Source organism: Scyliorhinus torazame, chromosome 19, assembly GCF_047496885.1.
Source record: "Scyliorhinus torazame isolate Kashiwa2021f chromosome 19, sScyTor2.1, whole genome shotgun sequence".
In the NCBI taxonomy this organism is placed as follows: Eukaryota; Metazoa; Chordata; class Chondrichthyes; order Carcharhiniformes; family Scyliorhinidae; genus Scyliorhinus; species Scyliorhinus torazame.
The window spans coordinates 124,580,886-124,604,586 of NC_092725.1; the positions used below are offsets into that span (position 1 = coordinate 124,580,886).

Below are 23,701 nucleotides of genomic sequence, written 5' to 3' on the forward strand. Positions count from 1 at the left end.
GCTAGACCCAGGGTTAGATAGATCTAGATCCAGGACCGGAAGAAGGCTGGCAGCGGCCAAGGTGCTTAGGGGGTTTATGGACCAAATGGGGGGAGTGGATCCGTGGAGATTTGCTAGGCCCCTGGCCAAAGAGTTCTCCTTTTTCTCCCATGTCCATAAGGTATACTCCCCGATAGATTTCTTCGTTTTGGGAAGGTCACTGATTTCGAGGGTGGAAGGAACTTAGTACTCGGCCATAGCTGTTTCAGACCATGCCCCACACTGGGTGGATCTGGAACTAGGAGAGGAGAGGGAGCAGCGTCCACTCTGGCGACTGGATGTGGGATTATTGGCGGATGAGGGAGTCTGCGGAGGCCCCGAACGAAGGACTATACAGGGAGAGGCGACGACTCCAGATGGAGTTCGACCTGCTGACCACAGGGAGGGCAGAGGCACAGTGGAGGAAGGCACAGGGGATGAGGTATGAATATGGGGAAAAGGCGAGTCGCCTGTTGGCCCACCAGCTTCGAAAGAGGACAGTGGCGAGGGAAATAGGGGGAGTTAGGGATGAAACGGGAATCACGGTGCGGAGAGCAGGGAAGATAAATGAGGTGTTCAAGACCTTTTATGAGAGGTTATATAGGTCCCAACCCCCGGAGGGAAAAGAGGGGATGCAGCAGTTTCTGGACCAACTAAGGTTCCCGAGGGTGGAGGAGCAGGAGGTGGCAGGCCTGGGGGCGCCAATTGGGGGGAACGAGGTGACCAAAGGGCTGGGGAACATGCAGGCAGGGAAGGCCCTGGGACCTGACGGGTTTCCGGTGGAATTTTAGAGAAAATATGTGGACTTGTTGGCCCTGCTGCTGGTAAGAACCTTTAACGAGGCCAGAGAAGGGGGGACCCTACCCCCGACAATGTCGGAGGCGATGATATCACTAATCTTGAAGCGAGATAAAGACCCGCTGCATTGCGGGTCTTATAGGCCTATCTCACTCCTAAATGTGGACGCCAAGTTGCTGGCAAAAGTGCTGGCAATGAGGATAGAGGACTGTGTCCCGGGGGTGGTGCACGAAGATCAGACAGGGTTCATAAAGGGGAGACAATTGAATGTCAACGTGCGACGGCTATTGGGGGTGATAATGATGCCCCCAGCAGAGGGGCAGGCAGAGATAGTGGTGGCAATGGATGCAGAGAAGGCATTTGATAGAGTAGAGCGGGAGTATCTATGGGAGGTGCTGAGGAGGTTCGGGTTCGGGGAGGGGTTTGTCAGCTGGGTTAAACTCCTCTTTGGGGCCCCAATGGCAAGTGTAGTCACAAATCGGCAGAGGTCGGAGTATTTTCGACTACATAGGGGAACAAGACAGGGGTGCTCTCTGTCCCCATTACTGTTTGCGCTGGCAATTGAACCACTGGCCATAGCGCTGAGAGACTCCAGGAAATGGAGAGGGGTGGTTAGAGGGGGAGAGGAACACCAAGTGTCACTCTACGCGGATGACCTACTGCTGTATGTGGCGGATCCAGTGGGGGGGATGACAGAGGTCATGCAGATATTGAGGGAGTTTGGAGATTTCTCAGGATATAGGCTTAACATGGGAAAGAGTGAGCTTTTCGTGATACACCCTGGGGACCAGAGTAGAGGGGTAGATGGCCTGCCGCTAAGGAGAGTGGAAAGAAACTTCCGATACCTGGGGATTCAGATAGCCAGGAGCTGGGGAACCTTACACAGACTCAATCTGACTCGGCTGGTGGAACAAATAGAAGAGGATTTCAAAAGGTGGGATATGCAGCCGCTGTCACTGGCGGGCAGAGTGCAGGCAATTAAGATGATGGTCCTCCCGAGGTTCCTACTTGTGTTCCAATGTCTCCCTATATTGATCACTAAGGCCTTTTTCAAAAAAATAGATAGGAGCATCATGAGCTTTGTGTGGGCAGGGAAGGCCCTGAGGGTAAGGAGGGGGTTCCTGCAACGTAGCAGAGACAGAGGGGGACTGGCGTTGCCGAATTTGGGCGACTACTACTGGGCCGCCAACGTCGCGATGATTCGTAAGTGGATGATAGAGGGAGAGGGGGTGACGTGGAAAAGGCTGGAGATGGCGTCCTGCAAAGGAACGAGCTTAAAAGCGCTGGTGACGGCGCCACTGCTGCTGTCCCCGAAAAAGTTCACCACAAACCCAGTGGTGGCGGAAACATTAAGTATCTGGGGGCAATGGAGGCGACAGAGGGGTGTGTTGGGAGCCTCGGTGTGGTCCCCGATCAGGAACAACCATAGGTTTGCCCCAGGAAGGTTGGACGGAGGGTTCCAGAGCTGGCACCGGGCAGGAATTAGGAGAGTGGGAGACTTATTTATAGATGGGACGTTTGCGAGCTTGGGAGCGCTAGAGGAAAAGTATGAACTGCCCCTGGGGAATATCTTTAGGTGTATGCAGGTGAGAGCGTTCACGAGACAACAGGTGAGGGAATTTCCGCTGCTCCCGACACAAGGGATCCAGGACAGGGTGCTTTCGGGGGTGTGGGTCGGGGAGGGCAAAGTGTCAGAGATATACCGGGAGATGAGAGGGGGAGAAGCTGGTAGAAGAACTGAAGGGAAAATGGGAAGAAGAGCTCGGGGAGGAGATTGAGGAGGGTTTGTGGGCTGATGCCCTAAGTAGGGTAAATTCCTCTTCCTCGTGTGCCAGGTTTAGCCTGGTCCAATTTAAGGTGCTACATAGAGCACACATAACGGGAGCGAGGTTGAGCAGGTTCTTCGGAGTGGAGGACAAATGCGGGAGGTGCGGGGGAAGCCCGGCGAACCACACACATATGTTTTGGTCGTGTCCGGCACTGGAGGGGTATTGGAGGGGAGTGGCGGGAGTGATCTCGAAGGTGGTGAAGGTCCGGGTCAAGCCAAGCTGGGGGTTGGCTATATTTGGGGTAGCGGATGAGCCGGGAGTGCAGGAGGCGAAAGAGGCCGAAATTGTGGCCTTTGTGTCCCTAGTAGCCCGGCGTAGGATTTTACTCATGTGAAAGGAAGCGAAACCCCCCGGCGTGGAGGCCTGGATAAACAAAATGGCGGGGTTCATAAAACTGGAGCGGATGAAGTTTGCGCTGAGAGGATCGGCTCAAGGGTTCACCAGGCGGTGGCAACCGTTCCTCGACTATCTAGCGGAACGTTAGGAGGAAAATAGATAGCCAGCAGCAGCAGCCCAGGGGAGGGGGGGGGGGTAAATTGTTTGTGTTCTAGATGGGGTGAGGGAGTGGGGGAGCATTATTTCATGTTATTTGGTTAGTTTACTATATTATTTAAACAATGTTATATATCAGTTATCATGTTACCGTTTTTGTTGATTTGTAAGGGGGAAAAATTGTGTTTGAAAACTTTAATAAAATATTTTTTTTTAAAAAAGGAATACTTTTGAATCTAATTTAAGTCGTGTTCATAAATCAGCTTTGTTAATTTCCATAGCTTGATGTTCTTTGTTAAATACTACACATTCAAGACATCGAGACAAAGAAAACAGAGAACATCACACCGACATGGCCTCTAGACTCTCCTTGGTGTTCCGTGGACCACAACAGTGTTTCTGCAACATGTCCAACTTGCATTGATCCTCAGTCTCTAACTGAGTCGGTCTCTGTGGTTTTAATTGAGACAGATGTGGCCTTAATGGTTCAAAAGGTTGGAGGTCCACACCTGGGGTAGTTAACAGAGTCCTTCTTGTGCTTCCCTAAAACTTTGTCTACGCTCCTTTAGTACCTTCACTATTCCTGTCTCTTTCTGTCCCTCATCTACTACCATCAGGCTTTCCTGATTGTCCAATGAATGTTTACTCAAATTTCGAGGGTCTCCTACAACTAAGCTACAAGTAGGATTGTCAACACAGAGACATATTGGGTTCACTTTTAACCCATGGATTCTTTGCAGCCCCACCAACTTTATATTTTCTCTTGACCTTCACAGAACTACCTTCAGCAATAAGGGTAACTGAGGTGTCAGCCCACTCAGGGTTGGACTTGACAGGCACAGAGTGACTACTTTTCCCTTCTCATCAGAGTTCTCGTAACCACTTCCGGTATCTTCACTTTCAGAAACAGAGTACGGGACATCACTGGACAATCTCAGCAGGTCTGACAGCACCTAGAGAGAGAAAAGGGAACTAATGTTTCGAGTCTGGATGACTCTTTGTCAAAGCTAGCTCTCACTCTCCTACTTCCTGTCCTTTTCAAATTATGGGGATGATGGAACAAATGTTTAAATTTATGGATTAGCTCATCATCCCTAAATTTAAACCTTTGTTCCATCATGGAATTCCCTGTCCAGTGAAGCAGTTGAGGCTCCTTCATTAAATGTTTTCAAGATAAAGATAGATAGTTTTTTGAAGAACAAAGGAATAAAGGGTTATGGTGTTCGGACGGGAAAATGGAGCTGAGTCCACAAAAGATCAGCCATGATCTCATTGGGTGGCAGAGCAGGCTCGAAGGGCCAGATGGCCTACTCCTGCTCCTAGTTGTTATGTTCTTATGTTCCTATAATAGTCAACCATAATTGCTGCTTGCTTAGCAGTTTGCACCTTCTGGTCTTCAACATGGATCCTTATTGTCGAAGGTAAGGAATTCTTAAACTCCTCCAAGATAATGACCTCTCTCAGAGCCTCAGAGGTAGTCTCAACTCCCATCTATTAAAATTGTTCCGCTTAACCCTTTCAAATTCTGCAATGTCTGTCTCGATTGTCTCCTTGAATTCCAAAATGTTTGCCTTTATGCTTTGGGAACCAGTTTTTATGCATCCAAAATAGCCTTTTTGTCCATGTCATAATCCTTAAACTCCTGCCCTGACAAAGCGGCATAAAATTCCTGTGCCCACCCGGCCAATTTGCTCTGCAGGGGTAACGTTCGCCTTGCTTTTGGTCACTCCATTTGGCTTGCTGTTTTCTCAAAAGCCCCAAACAACGTTTCTACTTTTTTCTCGTCAAATTTTGGGAGAGGCTGTGTAAATTTAAACATGTCACCAGTGAGATCCGCTCCAGGGCTATGGCTCCCCTCCACGTACTGGTAGATTCCCACTCCTCTCCAGTACCGCAATCTGGAACTCTCTCTCCCTTTCTCTTTCCTATCTCTCGCCTTCTTTCTCTTTCTTTTCTCGCATTCGCTACAGCCTCTCTCTCTCTCTCCATCTGCATTTTTAAAAATTCCCTTTCATGTTATAACTGCAAGCAAACTCTCTCCAGTTCCGTTTCCCCACCAGAAGACATCTCTGATGCTACACCCACTGGTCGGCTTCCATGTGGTCCTGGCACCCCCCGCGCCAAATTTAAGTGTTTCGCAATCGCATCAACTACCTCCACCTTCATAGATTTAGTCGGTACGTCCATTTGCAATTCATCAGCCAACTCGACACATTTGTCTGTATTAAGCCCCAATAAGTAAGGCAGAGGTAAGTCTTCCACCTAGAGAAAATGCTTAGCAGCTTCCAGAGTCGTCCTGTAATATTACTACAAACCTGTTGTCCCTTTATAATTTACACTGTAAACCAAATTTACAAGTTTAACATTCCAGATAAGCCTTCAATTTATGTTACGTCATGCTGGGCTAGTATATTAGATCAGGGGTGTTTCAGGTTAAAAGTCGACAGTTCAAAACCAAAATCGGCAATATTGAAGTAGCCAGCAAGACAGGAATTAAAAAGGGAAATAAGTTTGCACAGTCTCCCCGTGTCTGCATGGCTCTTGCCCCACAACCCAAAGATGGGCAGGGAAGGTGACTTGGCCACGCTAAATTGCCCCTTAATTGGAAAAAAATAATTGGGTACTCGAAATGTATAAGAAAAAAATGAAACAAGGGTCAGACGAGGATTTTATGAAGGTTCTTTCAGATCATACAGGTCATGATGTGAATGATAAATTCATCCTTGACCACCTGTCTCTGTTCAGCAGAGGGCTGAATGTTGTGAGGCCAATGCATGGTTCTGACTCAAAGCCTTAACTGATGCATTCCCGAAGTCCAAAGATTAACTGGGGTCAATACTCAGCAGCCTGGATTCTCCATTGCGAGTCTGCCCCGCTACCGCTGCTAGCGAGGACAGAGAATTTGGTGCGCTGTTCGCTAGAGGCTGGATTCTCTACTCCTGCAGCTTGTCAATGGGAATTCCCATTGGAATCATCCCACACAGCCGGAAAACCAGCGGGCGGGAGTGCGCTGCCAAGGGGACCAGATATTTATCCCTTTATTTAAAAGAATTCCTGTTCAGATTTGTTGTTTATTTCAGTTATGTTACTCGGTTGAATGTACATATTGACATGACCTGTACACAGGAAGAGACGTGTCGGTAGCTCTGGGTTCTCACCAGTGTGGCCTCAGGCAGGGGCGTAAGAGCTGTTGAAGATCTTGTAGCAAAGCATTTAAATTGAGTCCTTTGTCATAATTTCAACGCAACTTTACAATTCCGTAATAGTTACCTTCCATTCAAACGTTATGTTTTGATGTTGTAATAACACATTTGTAGCAGTCTGTAAACTTGATGAAAATCATTTATTACAAAAATAATGTAAAACATACAATTTTTTTGACACCATTGTAACAAGCTTCAAATTAAACAGCTGCACTGTGACATTTGGAATAAGAACTACCTTAACATTTTCACATCTTTTACCACAACAATTCTGTTGCCTTATTTGTGAAAAGAAGGAGGGCTATATTGTTACTTTTAAAAGTTCAATGTCCCAAACCAGCAGAGACCAAGCAATCTCAAGCTGTGCTTATGGCAGCTGGTTCCTGCGCCTCCTCATTTATTCCAGGAGACACATCTGCATCAGGCTCCACATTGCCCTTCTCCAGTTCCTCTTCTGCTGCCAAGTAACCCTCAGGTTCCTTGCTAGAGGACAAAGTTATGCAATGCACAACATACTCCAACAATCTTTGAGACTATCTCAGGTGCATACTGTACCATGCCCCCGACCTGTCCAGACATCAAATACGTGACACATAAAAGTCCAATTTTCCTCTCCAGCACCAGACATGTTGCTACATGTGCACCAGTATATCGCTCCTGTGCTTCATTGCTGCTCCTCCGGAATGGTGCCATGAGCCATTTTCCCAGTGAGTATCCCTTATCACCCAGTAGCCTCCTGTAATTCCTGGTGATGCTGTCACGGCCCAGTATAACATTGAGTTGACACGGACAAATTAGTTACGGATGCTTCCCCAGTTGTCAGGGAAAATGGACAATACTGAGAAAACAAGCAGGTTCAGGGTTTGTCGGCATATTGGAGCCGCAGCTCCCAGACAAGACCAAAACTGCAAACCCATTATCATACTAATGGGCCATCTCCGGGGACAAAAGAGTAACATTTAAGTAAATGATACTAAGGCAGACACCCCGGTGCCAGAGGAGACTAGAACAAAGCAGGTCAACAGCCACCTAGGACCCAGCCATCAGGGCACCCACCCCTTTATTGGAGGAAATCGATAGGAACGATTGAGAAACGACCCAATTAATTGGGGCCAAGTTCAAGGCCCGCCCAAAAGCGCGCAAAGCCCCTTTGGGTATAAGAAGGATCCCCCAAGAGAGAAGCGCTCTCTGGGCTCCGGCTCTCACCGAGGAGAGACCTGCCAAACAGCTGCATCAGAACAAGTAAGTCCAAGGTCAAGCACGCTACCAGACAGACGATCATAGCTGTTCCCCTTCATCACTTCAATCCCAGCAGCCTCAGAACCGAACAACGGCCATTGTTCCTCTGACTGAGTGGACGCTCGAAGCTAAGTATAGGTTTAAGCAGTAGTGATAGTTTAGTCTGTAGTATTTGTGCATGAGTATATGTAACTGTGTGTGTAAATAAATAAGCATTTGACTTTGAACTAACTAACTGGTATATCGAGTCTTTGATCAGTAATCAGTTTGAACCTTGTGGCGGTATCGAAAGATACCTGGTGACTCTAGAGCAAAACGTAACTAGAATTAAGGAAGGCGACCATATTGACCGCCATATTCAGAGCCAAATAAAGAGAGAAACAAATTAGCAACATTTACTGGCGACTCTGGTGGGACCGACCTAGAAGTGGCCTAGTCACTCCGAGAGAACCCAAATTTGAATTGGAATCCAATTGGAAACAGAAAAACCACAAGTGTGAGAACGATACTGATCAAACCTCCGAGATTCGGAAGTGTGTTAATGCATGTGTACTAACAGGGATGTAAGGTATACCTGAGAGATTTTGTTGCGTAAAACCGTCGGGAGTTTTGTAGACCGGAAATTAGCGTAAGCCGTACCCGTGTTTACATCACCACTTTATCACCCCCTGTTCCAAATTCAGTAGAGATCCCAGAGAGAGAAAATGGCAATGAAGGCAATGGAACGCCTTATGAACCTCCAAGAATTCGAGGTCACAGCGACCAGTAGAGTAGAACAGTGTCCCGTATAGGAAGAGGAAGTCAGAAAATACCTCAAAGGGAAAGGATGGCCCCTTTGGAGCGAATTCTGCGCGAATGATGAAACAGGTCCCAGGAGTATAGGACATACTTGGTGGGAGAACCTGTCAGAAATCCACAAGAAGAGCTTAGGGAAAGCTTGCAAGCCGATGGCAATCGTGTCCTGCTTGGCACAATTGCGAGGCACAGAGGAGGTCGGTAGGACGCTCCGTAGAGAGATTGAGGAGAGAGACAGAAATAGTGAGGGAGATGTGAGCGAGTTTGAAAAGGAGAATAAGGATTTGAGAGCACAGTTAGCAGTGAGGGACAGAGAGGTGGATGATGCCAAGAGGGCACAGCAGTCTTGTCTCACCATTTGAGTAGTTTTTAGACCCAGTATGATAAGACCTACCAGGACACGCAACGTGCGGTCTTGGGAAGACAAGAAACTGAGCAACAGGTAGAGCAATTGCAGAAACAATGCAATGATTTAAAAGCGGCCCTACGAGCCCTCCACACTTCCACGACGGAACAAAGGCAGAGCTCCGCAGATCACGCAAAGTGCCGGAAGCAAATTGCAGAATTGCAATCTCTGCTTTCTGTCCAGAATGGGTTTCAAAGTACGTTTGGACCCCAATTAGACCAGGAAAACGGCCCCGATTGGCAGGAGTTAAATGAAACTGCCCACAGATACGTACATGGGACAGAAAAGGAAAGCACTCCAACCCCCGACTGAACAGGCAGAACACACCCCCATGAACCCTGTAACCACACACCGCAGGGCTGCAGCAGAAGGAAAGCAGATTTCCGATACACAACCCCGTTAACCATGACAAAATTACGGGACGCGTGTGGAAAAATTAAACCGTTTCTTCCCACATCAGACCCCCACCAGTTTTTCGCTAGAGTTAAACAGCAGGCTACCATGTACGGCCTGGATGAAAAGGAGCAATTGAAGCTCACAGTTTTAAGCCTCGACCCTTCAGTCGTGGCAGCCCTTCCCGACCCACAGAATGTAGGAGGAGGCACACTCCAAGAAATGCAAACAGCGATCCTAGATGCGATGGGCTATAACAGAGGAGACCCCGTAGAAGGCCTAAACAAGTGTAGCAAAAGAAAACAGAGCACCCCACAGTGTTTGCTGGACGCTTATGGATACATTTCACAGCAGTTTTCGGAGAGTTAGCCCGCGCCCATTTATCCGCGGATAATATGGTCAAATGGACTTGAATCCTAGTCTCTCATGCGACAGAGGCAGGACAGAGAGCTTGCGCAAATTACGACCCCTCAGACGAGGCCCACAATGAGAAATGGGTTTTGAAGAGATTGTCCCGCACTTGGGAACAATCCGTCCAAGGCAAAACCACATTTGTAAAATACGAGGAAGAGCAGGCAGACATGAATCTAGTTAAAGCACACCAGAACCCCGCATGGGTAAATGAGGGCAGGAACAGCCCACCAGAGCCAAAATCCCAGGAATGTTACAACTGTGGACAATTAGGGCACTTTGCACGAGAGTGCAACGTGCCCCAAAAGCAGCAGAGAAACCAACAGACAGGCACCCTAAATAAGAATAGGGCAAAGCCAATCCATAGCGTTAGTGCCCGTTCAGAGAACGCAGACATGAATGGCACCGACTGACCGGTTTTCGGGCTCCCCAACTTGGGTCTGCGACACCCTTTGGGACAAATCCGGTAGACCGGTAGAAGGCAAAGTCCGGGGACACCCCGTAGAATATCTTTGGGACACAGGAGGGTCCCGCACCACACTCAATTCCTCCACGATGTTTCAGCGAGACACGTGGTCCACAACAGACACCATCACACTCAGCGGCTTTACAGGTAATTTACAACAAGGACACATCACAGCCCCTGTACCGATACAAATAGGGAACATTACAACGAAACACCCCGTAGTTTCGGTCGATCTACCCCAGACAACTGAACACATCCTAGGAATCGATTTTATGAGCTCCCACAACCTCTCTTTTGATCCAGTTAATAAATGTGTATGGAGAATGGCAAAGGCAGCACGAGCCCCCACCACGCTCACAGTCGGAGACTATGAAAACAGGATTAGCTGAGAAGGAGACTTCTGGTTCGACCCGCGAGCCATTAGTCAGAATAAAGAATTTAGGGAAGTCCTGCAACAACACAAAGCAGCATTTGCACAGCACAAGCACGACTGTGGCAAAATAGCTGGCTTGGTAAATATTACAGGTCCTGACCCCAGACCACAAAAGCAGTACGGTTTCCCCCAAGAGGCAGAGGGAGAAATCTCCAAAGTAATAGAGAGTCTGCTTGATCAAGGCGTACTCAGATCAGTAGCCTCCACAATAACGCACCAATTTGGCCCGTCAGGAAACCCAATGGATCATGGCGACTGACCATTGATTACCGGGAACTGAACAAAGTAATCCCAGTAGCAGCCCCCACTGTAGCCATGAGTCCTGTGACCATGCTCAAACAGGGACTCCAGTCAAAACAAATTTCTGTTTTGGACATTAGCAACGGCTTTTGGTCCACTCCATTGGATAAAGCGTGCCAGTACAAATTCACCTTTACATTCCAGGGACAACAATATACGTGGAAATGCCTTCCACAAGACTTCCAGAACTCCCCCTCCATTTTCCACCGACAGCTGGCAAATGGACTAGCAAAATTTTCCCGACCCGATTATCTGGTCCAGTATGTAAATGACTTGCTACTACAGACAGACACAAAGGGAGAGCACATTTCGCCTCTCGCTTAACTCCTAGGACTCCTGAAACAGATTGGATGTAAAGTCAACCCCAAGAAGGCCCAGATTTTGCAGGAAAAAATGATTTACTTGGGTATAGTAATCACTCATGGTAAACGCGAGATCGAGAAAAAGAGAATTGACACGATTGTCAAATTGCCCCTTCCCCATAATGTCTCAGCCCTCCAGTCAAGCGACATTGTAGAGATGATGAACAGAACTCTAAAAACCACTTTCAGGAAAATGGTACAACAGAACAACAGCACCTGGGATTCAGTTCTCCCATTTGCTTTAATGTTCTTAAGAAACACGGTATCCACGACCACAGGATACACCCTCCACACCCTCATGACCGGACGCCCCATGAAAGGGACAGAGTATTTATTAGGACTGGATTTGGCCAGCCCCACAGTCACCGCCCTCACGCATGAAAATGCTGTACAGCAGCTTATTGAGAACATAAAGGCAGCCCAGCTCGCAGCAGCTGTGAGACTTGGGACCAGGAGGAAACAAAGCAAAGCTTGTTTCGATAAAATGGTACACGCCACCGAGTTTGTAGTAGGGCAGCAAGTGATGCTTTCCCTATACAACCCCAGTTCATTCCTTTCCCCTAAATTTTCCAGACCGTACTCCATTTCGGACAAAGTAAGCCCCTCAGTATACAAGAACACATCTCCCAACGGCAATGTGTTCACATAAACCAGCTTAAGGCTTATGGCTCGCAGAACAACCATGCACACCACATCTTGCTCGCAGCAGCAGACGAGCACGCCCCGCCCCCAGATGACGTATTCCTACCCTCCCCCAGCCAGTCTAGCCCGTCCTCAGACACATCTTCAACTCCACCCCCAGAGCCATGACTCCGCCTCGCCCTTCCTTCAGCCAGCAGCGACAGCGACAGTGATAGCGATAGCAATGACGACAGCCACAGCACACCACGTTATGATTACACCCCTGCACCAGGCCCCACTCTCAGCGAATCCGAGCATGATTCCAGCGACTCCTTCGAAATCACATACATCAAAGCCCCTGACCCAGACCCACCGCCCGATGATTACGGATTACAACCTAGTAGCTCCAAGCTCAACACATGATTCTCGCACCGAGACAATTGGTCAGGCTCATCCGGAATGATGAGCTGGACCCCAATTCGCCCCAAGCAGCTTTAGCCAAACTATTCCAGTCAAGAGTATGGCAACCGGGAGAAGATGATGACATGAAGTCTGACTCCCACCAAACAAATCCCTTTGCGACCCTGTTCGCTACTGAGCAAACCCATTAACATACTAATGGGCCATCTCTGGGGACAAATTTAAGTAAATGATACTAAGGCAGACATCCCCACGCCAGAGGAGACTAGAACAAAGCAGGCCAACGGCCACCTAGGACACGCCCAGCCATCAGGGCACCCACCCCTTAATTGGAGGAAATTGATAGGAACGATTGAGAAACGGCCCAATTAATTGGGGCCAAGTTCAAGGCCCGCCCAAAAGAGCGTGAAGCACCTTTGGGTATAAGAAAGATCCTCCAAGAGAAAGTCGCTCTCTTGGCTCCAGCTCTCACCGAGGAGAGACCTGCCAACAGCTGCACCAGAACAAGTAAGTCCAAGGTCAACGCACGCTACCAGACAGAGGACCTTAGCTGTTCCCCTTCACCACTTCGACCCCAGCAGCCTCAGAACCGAACAATGACCATTGTTCCTCTGACTGAGTGGACGCCCAAAGCTAAGTATAGGCGGTAGCAGTAGTGATAGTTTAGTCTGTAGTATTTGTGCATGAGTATATTTAACTGTGTGTGTAAATAAATAAGCATTTGAGTTTGAACTAACTAACTGGTGTATCAAGCCTTTGATCAGTATTCGGTTTGAACCTTGTGGCGGTATCGAAAGATACCTGGCAACTCCAGAGCAAAACGTAATTAGAATTAAGGAAGGCGACCATATTGACCGTCATATTCTGAGCCAAATAAAGAGAGAAACAAATTAGCAACACGCATTGGGTATCCCTTATCACCCAATAGCCATCCTGTAATTCCTGGTGATGCTGTCATGGCCCAGTATGACATTGAGTTGACACGGACAAATGAGTCACGGACGCTTCCCCAGTTGTCAGCATTTACATTGAGGTTCCTGATTTGTGCATCACACATTATCATCACATTTAAAGAATGGAACTCCTTCCTGCTGATGCACAAAAGAGTCTCATACATCTTCAATGGAATATATGTTCCACGACAGCCCCAATAACTTTTGGGAAACCTGCAATTGTGAGGAATGTGATGGACCCCTGCTTCACCTTCACAGGCGGCAGGTCTAAACGCATCGGGCAGAATTTTCCATTTGAGAGACTAAATGCTGATGCCGGGACTGAATGGCAGGTGTTCCATGGTCCCGATGGGGGCGCCAGTCCCGGAGTCATCCAGGACGTGCAAATGGGCCAGCACCCGCACCACAACTCACACTGGCGTTGGATTCGCTGGGGTCAGGATTGGCACTGGAGGGCCTAATGAGCTGGAGATGCATATATGAGCACTCCACCCCCCACACACACTCATTCTCGGCAAGAAGATGACTCCATGAAAAGCAGCACCATGCTTCATGGATGCGGAGCCCTCCCCGCCCGCCCTCCCTTCCCTCCCATGCGGCCCCATCAGGTGGACCGGCAGGCAGCGCTGGGTAAGGATGGGCACCCGCAGACCAGCCAGGGTGAGGCACCACACCATGGCACTACTCCCTGTCACACACTCCCGTAAACTCCCCCACCCCCCGCAGAGGGGGACCGAACCATACCGTGTACCACAAGCCAACACCCATATCAATGCTATGGCCGGTTGCCCTGGACACAAAAGGCCACCAGCTGTGGATCACCGGCACCTGTCACCCATCCCTACTGAGAGATGTGCACTGCGGTACTAAGCCCTGTGTTGTGGGGGGAGCAATGTATCATCGACCAGCGCCATGCCTGGTGGTGGACGGTGTACTTGTGTGTTGGGCTAGCTGATAGTGCCGATGGTGGGGCATTTGCCCTGGGGGAGGTTGCCAGGGATGGTGGCGGGGCCATGGTGCATGCGTCCACTGTTCGGAGTGACCTCTCTTCTTCCCCTGCTCCACTTGCAGTGGGGCAGCACCTGAGATGGGTGCACTGATGAGTGTCAACACCTGGTAGGCTACTAGCTGTGCTGGATCATGTTGATGGGTCGGCTAGGATCTAGGGGTTCTTTGGACTGCAGCCTGGGGTTGCGGGAGACATCCATATGGCCGGTGGTTCTCTGTACATTTACAGGACACAGTAGGCAGTCGGCGGAGTGCACAGCCAGATGGCTGTCTTGCAGGCCGCGGCAATGGCAGCCCGTGCCTAGACACCCCGAGCAGGGCATGGAATGCATCCACGCCGCCATCAAGGTACCGGAGTATGGTGCCTCGTTGGGCACGCGTTTCTGAACTTAATTTTCAGCTGAAGCCCAATTCTCTGCCCAATCGCGATTCACGATTCTGGTGTTACTGGGTAGAGAATCCTGCCCTCAAGCTCTGAAGCTCTGCGGAATATTGCCTCAGTTACTTGGTGAATGCTGGTCCCAACAGCATTCTGTGAAATTTTACACATGTCAGTTATACCATGTTGAAAGGGATCAGATGCAAATAAATTTAGCGCTTTTGTGAGTTTCATCTCCACTTTAAGGCAGTGCGGCAGTCCGAGTTTGGCGTCAGGTCTTCCTTCAACATTTCACAGAGCCGTCTCATTACTCCCTTACTGAAGTGCAGTCTCTTCAAACACAGCTCCTCTGTCATCATTTAATATGGTGCCCTTTGCCTGCAGAATCTCAAGGGTGGGTAATTGATTCGCTTCCTCAGCAAGCGGACTTGTTATCTTATTCTTCTCTCACGATCCCGGCGCCTACGTCGAGCCCTCAACAGAAATAGAGCGATTTTAATAAGCAAAGTTGCCTTTGTGATGTGCCCGGAGTTGAGCATGACTCCAGATTAAGTTTTCAATCTGCACTGATTTTGGAAAACCTGTCAGAGAGTGTTGCCTTCTTTACTTTGGGGTGAACCACAAGCTGTTTCTTATATCGACCAAATGACCACACAACCAATACGTTCGCTCAAAAACACAGTTTATTGATAACACAAGACTTGTTTCTCTTTGCAATCACACGTGCGGCTCCATACTGAACTACACCTAACAACTAAGATGACCTTTACTTAACTTCGAGTGACCGGCACTGTGCGAGATAAGGCTTTTATCCGGGTCCACGTGGTCGGTTTGGAAGTTGTTGGGTTCATCTCAGCTGGGCTCGTCCTTCAGGAATGGTCGTGGGTCCTTGAACTTGGTTGCTCTGCTGCAATTGGTCGCACACAGGCCGGTCCCAAAAGAGGCAGATCTCTAGTGTGCAGGGGCTTTTTATCCTTTGTCTCTTTCGCTCCCTTTTGGGCAGTCCTTACTCTGGGTCCAATGGATCGATGGGGTTCTCGATCATCCTCATCGATCTCAGCCAATTAGGGGTGGATACCTCGATAGCTGGGCGAATCCTAGCTATCATTGTCCCAGGCACGTATGCCTTTCCAAATAAGGGGAGCAGGGGGGTGGGGGTGGTGGCGCCAGTTAGTCTGCTACTGTTGTAACACCTTGATTCAAACTCTATTGTCATGGGGGAAATGGTGATCTCTTAATGGATTCATGTTTCAGCCAAGTCTGGTTTCTTTTCGCAATACAGAGGCTGTGTATCTGTGTCCCAAATTGACCACAATTCCCATGGTCCTTTGCAGGTGGCCATTTTACATGGCTACAAGAGCTGCTTTACATCAGTTTACGGGAGCTTGCATATGTCAAGTAGTGCACGTTCCGAAAGCATTTGAAACAGACAGATTGCATACTTGTCAAAGTAAATGCAGAACCCCTTTTCACCATATATCAAATAAGAGGCATCTAAGGTTCAACGGTTCGTTAAAGAGACTTAAAACTGCATTAAATGCACAACACAAAATGCATTGTAAAAACAAACTTTGCTTTTGCTGGAGCGTATGACAGATACTTCTATGATTCAGTGGAATTAACAGTGGAATTTCATGACGAAGTTGTAAAAAGATGAAAATTCATGTCTCTCTTTCACTTTCTACACATTGCACATTGGGATCTGGTCTGGGATTGTAATGGTCACCTTTGATCCCAAGGGATTACCTATGACAGCACCCGCAGAGGCATAGAAAACTGTCTCTCAATTAGGAATTAACGTGATGCTGGTGGTACATAACATCTATTTCAGAGTTGGACTGAGGCACATATTGCCTCAGTTGTAGTGCAGCCTTGATGCCACTGCCTCTTTTACCTTGGTATCCAGCAATAATGACTTGTATAGCTATTATGACCCTGGACCAGACGCCAACAGTGGCTAGGATACTGGACAGAAACCCCATAATTTATTTTAATATTTTAAAACTGTGAGGAAAAGATATCTTGGGCGGGATTCTCCGCAATTGGCGCGATGTCCGCCGAGCGGCGCCAAAAACGGCGCAAATCAGTCCGGCATCGTGCCGCCCCAAAGGTGCGGAATTCTCCGCATCTTGGGGGCCCAAGCACTCACCTTGAGGGGCTAGGCCCGCGCCGGAGTGATTTCCGCCCCGCCAGCTGGCGGGAAAGGCCTTTGGTGCCCCACCAGCTGGCGCGGAAATGACATTGCCATGCTGCGCATGCGCGGGAGCGTCAGTGGCCGCTCATGGCATCCCCGCACATGCGCAGTGGAGGGGGTCTCTTCCGCCTCCGCCATAGTGGAGACCATGGTGAGGGCGGAAGGAAAAGAGTGCCCCCACGGCACAGGCCCGCCCGCGGATCGGTGGGCCCGATCGCGGGCCAGGCCACCGTGGGGGCACCCCCCCAGGACCAGATCACCCCGCGCCACCCCCGAGGACCCCGGAGCCCACCCGCGCCACTTTGTCCCGCCGGTAAGAGAGGTGGTTTGATTCTCGCCGCCGGGACAGGCATTCCAGCAGCGGGACTTCGGCCCATCGCGGGCCGGAGAATCGCCGGGGGGGGGCCCGGCAACCGGCGCGGTGCGATTCCCGCCCCCGCCGAATATCCGATGCCGGAGAATTCGGCAACCGGCAGGGGCGGGATTCACGCCAGCCCCCGGCGATTCTCCGACCCGGCGGGGGGTCGGCGAATCACGCCCCTTGTTCCAAGAGTGATTTTGCAATAGGAAAATGGTACATCAAAACAAACTTTATTACTCACACAGCATTAAAATATCTTTAACATTAAACAATAAAATAGCATACAAATGCCCCTTAAACAATGTCAATTGATACAGGGGCACAATACCCCTTAACTGTTATCATTATTCCCACAGAAACACCAAAAAAAAAACCATCTCAACTCCCAATCGACTTTCAAATACAGTTAGCTCTCAGAAATACCTGCTTTACAGAGATGTTCTTTGAGACAGCCTTAAAGAAAAGACCTGAAACCTGTCAGAACCATGCAGAAACTCTGGCTGTGTTTCTTCAGAAGCTGCTTCTCAGCTTGTTTCAGCTCACCTTCTCGTCACACAATTCTAACCTGCTTGGAAAGAAATTTCTAATCTGTCTACAGACATATCTTTAACTGAACTGCAGTGAAAGCAAATGCTTGACTTCTGTCACATCCCCATTGGAAAACTCAACTAAACAGTTTTTCTGCAAAATGCCTGATACCTTAGCTCCTCCCAGCAATTACATCATTTTACCAAACTGAAATCTGATTAAAATCTAATCAAAACTCCAATATCCCAAGTTTTTACAATGCCTCAATTGCACCTCTAGCTCCCAAAATCTTTTAAACCAGGAGTCTTGGAAAACACTACTGCACACACTAACCCACGCTTTTAACTATTACTACATCTAATACCTATAATACAATATATCTGAAATATCTGCATTCATCACAATCGCTGACCCCATACAGCCAACCAGTTGGGGAAATTGTAGCTGGGTATGGGAGAGAGGCTTTACCTCTTTGGACACATCTCTGCTCACCAGCATTCAAATAAAGGAGATTGCTTCGATGTTAGTAAATTATTGGAAGAATACTGAGCTCTTTGCTGACATTTAAACATTTAAAAACAAAATGTAAAACATACTCTGAACTCGTTGAGTTGGAAAGTGGGACTTGCTTCAAGATCATTTTAGGCTATTTCTCTTAAACAATATTGTGGTGCGATTTTAGTTGAACTGTGGATTGTATAATCATTTGGTGACTTTGTTATTGAGTCGACACAAATAATGTGTTTAAAACTTATATCGTGCAAGTTGTCGTGAGTGGAATGCTCCAGTTCATTTAAATCTACCATTGGAACTTTCAGCCTTCTGTCCTTGTTGGAGTTTGAAGGTTCTATGTCAATGTAAAGCAGGAGTACACCTACCCTTTTAGCTCAGAGAGCTTCCAGTGCATCCTGCATTTCAATCACTACAAATGCACTAACAATTGTATAAAAGGCAGTCAGGAATTCTAGTATACATGTAAGCAGAGGGGTGAGGGGACTTCGCTGTAGGGGTAGTTGTTTGCTCCATTTGTTTGTGTGGTTTGCCTTATTTAACATTTCACACATGTCAAGCTGTCTTTGCATGTGTGGACCCTCGCACACTCAAACTGGGTGAAAAGCTGGAGGTGTAATCACTCTTTTGCAATGGCATGTACTATTTATGCTGTTTCACACTCCTGTGAGAACAGATGGTGGGTGGGAGAGGTTTAAGTAAACACAATGCTGAACGAGAGTTGTTTTATTCTTTTCTATATTTGTTCTGCTTGCACAGTGTGAACAGTATCAACCGAAGAAATTATCACTTTATCCTGGCAACATTCTATTTCCATTATCTTATTTTCAGTTTGAATTCATACACTCATTCCTCCAACCCTTCAAATGTGGTCAAGAACTTCTGTTCATTAAAGACGCCTGATCTGACGGTGAAGAGCCTTTTGTATTGTCATTATTTTCCTACCATAGCTCTCGTCCCTGCCCCTCCAACTGATCTATGATATATTCAAATTGTGCTGATACTGCTACTTCACCGCACCAGGGACCCAGATTCGATTCCGGCCTTGGGTGACAGTGTGGAGTTTGCAGATTCTCCGAGTGCCTGCATGGGTTTCCTCCGGGTGCTCCGGTTTCTTCCCACAGTCCAAAGATGTGCAGGTTAGAAGGATTGGCTGTGTCAAAAATGCCCTTTAGTGTCCAAAGATGTGTAGGTTAGGTGGGATTACAGGGATAGGGTGGGGGAGTGGGCCTAGGTAGGATGGTCTTTCAGAGGGTCGGTACAGACTCGATGGGCTGTATGGCCTCCTTCTGCACTGTAGGGATTCTATGATTAACTCTATGTATGTACAGCATGTATAAAATGGGTCTATGTGACACTCCAGAATTAACCTGTTAATTACTACTGAAACGTTAGACATTTTGTAATTGGACTCATGAATCATGCAACTTTGCTTATCTTTAGTCCTCTGACGATAAGTAAGGACACCTTCGGCCAACAATGTAATTATGTTACCAGCGCCCTGCTGTTACATATCAGGATGAGTGATATTAGCAGCAATTAAGTAGGAGGAACTGTTTTTAAACCTTTTTCTTTGTCATTAAGACTGCAGGATTTCTTTGTTGGGATGGGATGGGTGTGTAGGATCACAGTTTCAGTGAAAAGGTTTTTTTTTCTGTAATTAATTATGGAAATAGTTAAGGATCCAAGTGGTCCTACATCGCAAAAGCTATACCCTGGGAGGTCCAACAAATTAGTGAAGGTGTAACAAATCGACAGCAATCAATAATTTTTGAAAAAGATTTTTGAAGCTTAATGGCGTTGGCCAAACTTTTGTCAGGATGGGTCACACAGGTGCTTTGAAGCCGCACATTCGGATACGTGCAATTTTGAAAGTTTTTGCTTCACTTTTTTATTGACAGTTTTGAAAATGAATCGCGTTATCTATCGTTCAGTGCTTCAGGCAGAATATTATGATGATCTAGTGCCACCTACAGGTGAAACATTTGCACTGTTTTTACAATCTCTTGCTCCTTAGTCAGTCCCACTTCAGACTTGAGCTCATAATCCAGGCTAACACTTCAGTGTGTTACACTAACACTGATGAAGGTGCTGTCTTGTAGGTGAGATGTTATCAGAGATGTCAGCATTTAGCTAAGATGTTAAACCTGAGGCCTGCGCATCTGCCCTTCAGGTGAATGTAAATGATTCAGTGGAACTATTTCAATAGGAACAGGGGAGTTATCGAATTCTCTACCTTACATTCGTTCCTCAGGGAGGCTGGTTAGCTCAGTTGGCTAGACAGCTGGCTTGTGATGCAGAGTGATGCCAACAGTGCAGGTTCAAATCCTATACCAGCTGATGTTATCAAGAAGATCTGCCCCCTCAACCTTGTCTCTTGCCTTTCAGGTTAAATTGCTGCCAGCTCTCTCTCTCAAAGGAGGGAGAGATGGGGCTATGGTGACTTTCATTTATTCCTCATCCAAGAGCACCAGCAACAGGCTATCAAGCAATATATATATCTCATTGTTGTTTGGGAGACCTTTCCATGTCAAAATTGGCTGCACTTCATCTGAACATATTTCGATATGGAAAAGAATAACAAGAATCTATATTGTATCACAATTCATAAACATCTGTTGGTGCTTCTCTACAAGTCTTTCACATGATGTGAGGGGTTGAGGCTGGAGTGAGGGAGAGGAGCGCAGAAAATGGCAGATAGTCCCGACGCTGTAATGATAAAGTTCAAACTGGGGAAAGAGAGAGAACCTCAGATAAAGTGGGAAAGAAAAAGGCATTCAGCCCCAGGAACGCAAATATGGAGTGAAAGGTGAAAAATGCAAATGGTTAAAGAAATAAAAACATTCACAGAGAGAAGAACAGGGTGATTACATATAAAGTAGAAAGCCAAATATTTTAGCCATACTGGTTGGTTTCAGTTCCTTCCTGTCAGATAGATTTGCTATGCGCTATCTGAGAATGTTTGCAAACACAGCATCCTATTCAACCCTGAACCGACCTCCTGACCCCATGGGCTGGATTCTCCGAGCGTTAGCTGCAGATATGGCGGGAGAATTGCCAGGTCCGTGGCTGTGCACGCGCATGGCTGCGGCCTGCAGTGCCCGCGCTGAGCGGACCTGGCCTGCCAAATAGTGACGCCCTATGGCCAGGCTCGCCACCCCCGGACCACCCCCGGACCTTCCCCCCCCCCAACCCCCAACCAGTGCCAACAGCCCCCACCAAAGCCCCCCACTGTCTGCGGATAGGCTCCCCCCCGACAATGGCGATGTTGGATTCAGTCCGCAGCCCCCAGGCTGAGTTCCCAAAACAAAATAGCACGAGTGACCCACGGCGTCAGGAACTCGGCCCATCGGGGGGGGGAGGGCCTCAGGTAACTTCCTGAGGCCGTCCATATGGCGTGGGGCGTACTCTTAGAGTGCGCCATTTTGGAGAGGGCGTAGCATCGCAAAAGCGGCGCCGCCCCCCATTTCGACGTCAACCTGGATTCTCCGGCTGATCGCCGAACACGATTCCGGCGTCGGAGACTGGAGAATCCCGCCCATCCCGCCCCATATCTTCTCCATCACCAATACTGCTTACCTCTACCTCTGTCTCATCCCCCACCTCCATTGCTGCCTCTGTTCATTTGCTGCCGAAACCCTTTGTCTTTGTAGTGTTCAGCCTTCATTAGCCTAAAGCTCGCCTGGTTGACCTTCAAACATGCAACATAAACTTGAGCTCATCCAAAACTCGACCCCGGTCAGGCAACGTTTCGATTTTTAAATTCTCATCCAGGTAAACCCTCCAATAACCTCACGCCATGCTGGCTCTTTCATCTCCATTAACCCTATAATCCTCCCACATCTCAATCTCCTCCAATTCCGGCTTGTTGCTTATCCCTGATTTTCATCACTCCAGCATTGGCAGCTGTGCCTTCAGTTGCCAAAGCTCTGGATTTTCCTCCCTAAACCTCTCAGCCACTCAACCTGCCTCTCACCTTCCTAAAGCCACCCCATCAAACCTACCTCTTTTGGCTACTTGTCCTAACATCTCTTTATGTAGTTTGATGTCATATTTTGTTGGCTCGCACTCTTGCAAAACACATCGGGACATTTATTTTACTGCTCTGGTGGGCCTGAATTTCCTCTCTTGTATGCCCAGGCCTGGATCAATATTTGTATTGCTACCTCGGTTCCAGGTGCAAGTCCCTGTTAAGGAACAAACCTGCACCTGGAGTTTATTGGACCTTGGTTAATGCCCTGCACTTAAATGTACATGCTGCTTCTGGTCAGGTTTCAGTGCACATTCTGCCTGAAAGAGGAGACAAAATGATTACTTAATATCAAAACATTTAAACAGCACAGTTTAATATAAGTATCCTTTTACAACATCCCTACCTTTGCACTTATTCTATTCTACCTGCCACCACTGATACACAACTTGTGACCAATATTTCCTGAAATCCATGACCACCTGATAAGTTGTCACAATCTATTCATAAAGCTTCATGCTATCTTTATATCTGGGGGTATAGCTCAATGGTAGAGCATTTGACTGTAGATTAAGAGGTCCCTGGTTCAAATCAAGGTGCCCCCTTGAAATAATTTTGTGGTCGGCATGGTAGCACAGTGGTTAGCATTGCAGAATCCTTACGGAGATGAAGTTTTGTCTTCACACTGAGGTACCTACATTCATTGTGTTGTGGGGCACTGTCACTTTTGATTTATCTGGTGATCCTATGTGTTGCAGATATACAAGCCAGATTTCACTGCTATACAGAACTGTGATAACATCACTGCTCTTCCCAGTTGGACTTCTGTTGACTTGCAGAGGTATTTGATGTTATAACCTCACTGCCGTAGTTAGTACAAGGCTGAATTGAGGCAACTCATGCAGTGTTGGGTTTGGGACGTGCTCAAGATATTCCAGAGTCTCTCCTTAAAGATATACGGCAGGCGGAATATTTGGCTGAGCAGATGTGGGCTGATATATGAGCTTTGCTTTGGCAATACTCGAGAATTGAAGAGATCAAGAATGGCTTGCAAATCTGGTGCAGCATGGGCAATGGCACTGCAGTCATCCACAAACCAGATTATGTATGCCTTTGGTCGTCAGTTCAGTTTTGGCACAGAGGCAACTGAGGTTAAAGAGTTTTCCATCTAGATGGTAGTTAATACTGACAATGGAGGGCAGTTGATCTTTGATGAGCTGAATAGCCACTGTTAGGTAGACAAGCAGACTCATTTGCATCCTCCAGATTGGGAGATCATCAAACAAATGCTCGTATCCTTCTTTGAGAGCACCTTCCAAACCAGTGACCTCTACCATTAGAAGAGTACGGCACCCTGGGAACAGCCGCTCAGACACATACTCAAACACTCCAGGGTACCCAAGCTTTTCATCCTTGCATCTCTTATACACCTTCAAGGATAGGTTCTTGCTGACAATGGATAGCCACTGAAAGATAGAAGCTGACATGACTAAGGAGTCCTAGGGTGGAGGCAGTGGAATGATACAGCACCAGATACAGTGACCCGAATCACCATTGAGCAGACTATAGGTCTGCCAATGATGAGATCCTGCTGGGTCCTGAGCCATATATG

At 47.8% G+C, this 23,701-nt stretch overlaps 1 non-coding gene across 1 annotated transcript; it reads left to right on the forward strand.

The window, feature by feature from the left end:
- Positions 1-22,622: 22,622 nt before the first annotated feature.
- On the forward strand, positions 22,623-22,694 carry trnay-gua (transfer RNA tyrosine (anticodon GUA)). Its single transcript has one exon. It is a non-coding gene; the product is annotated as a tRNA-Tyr (tRNA).
- Positions 22,695-23,701: the final 1,007 nt, after the last annotated feature.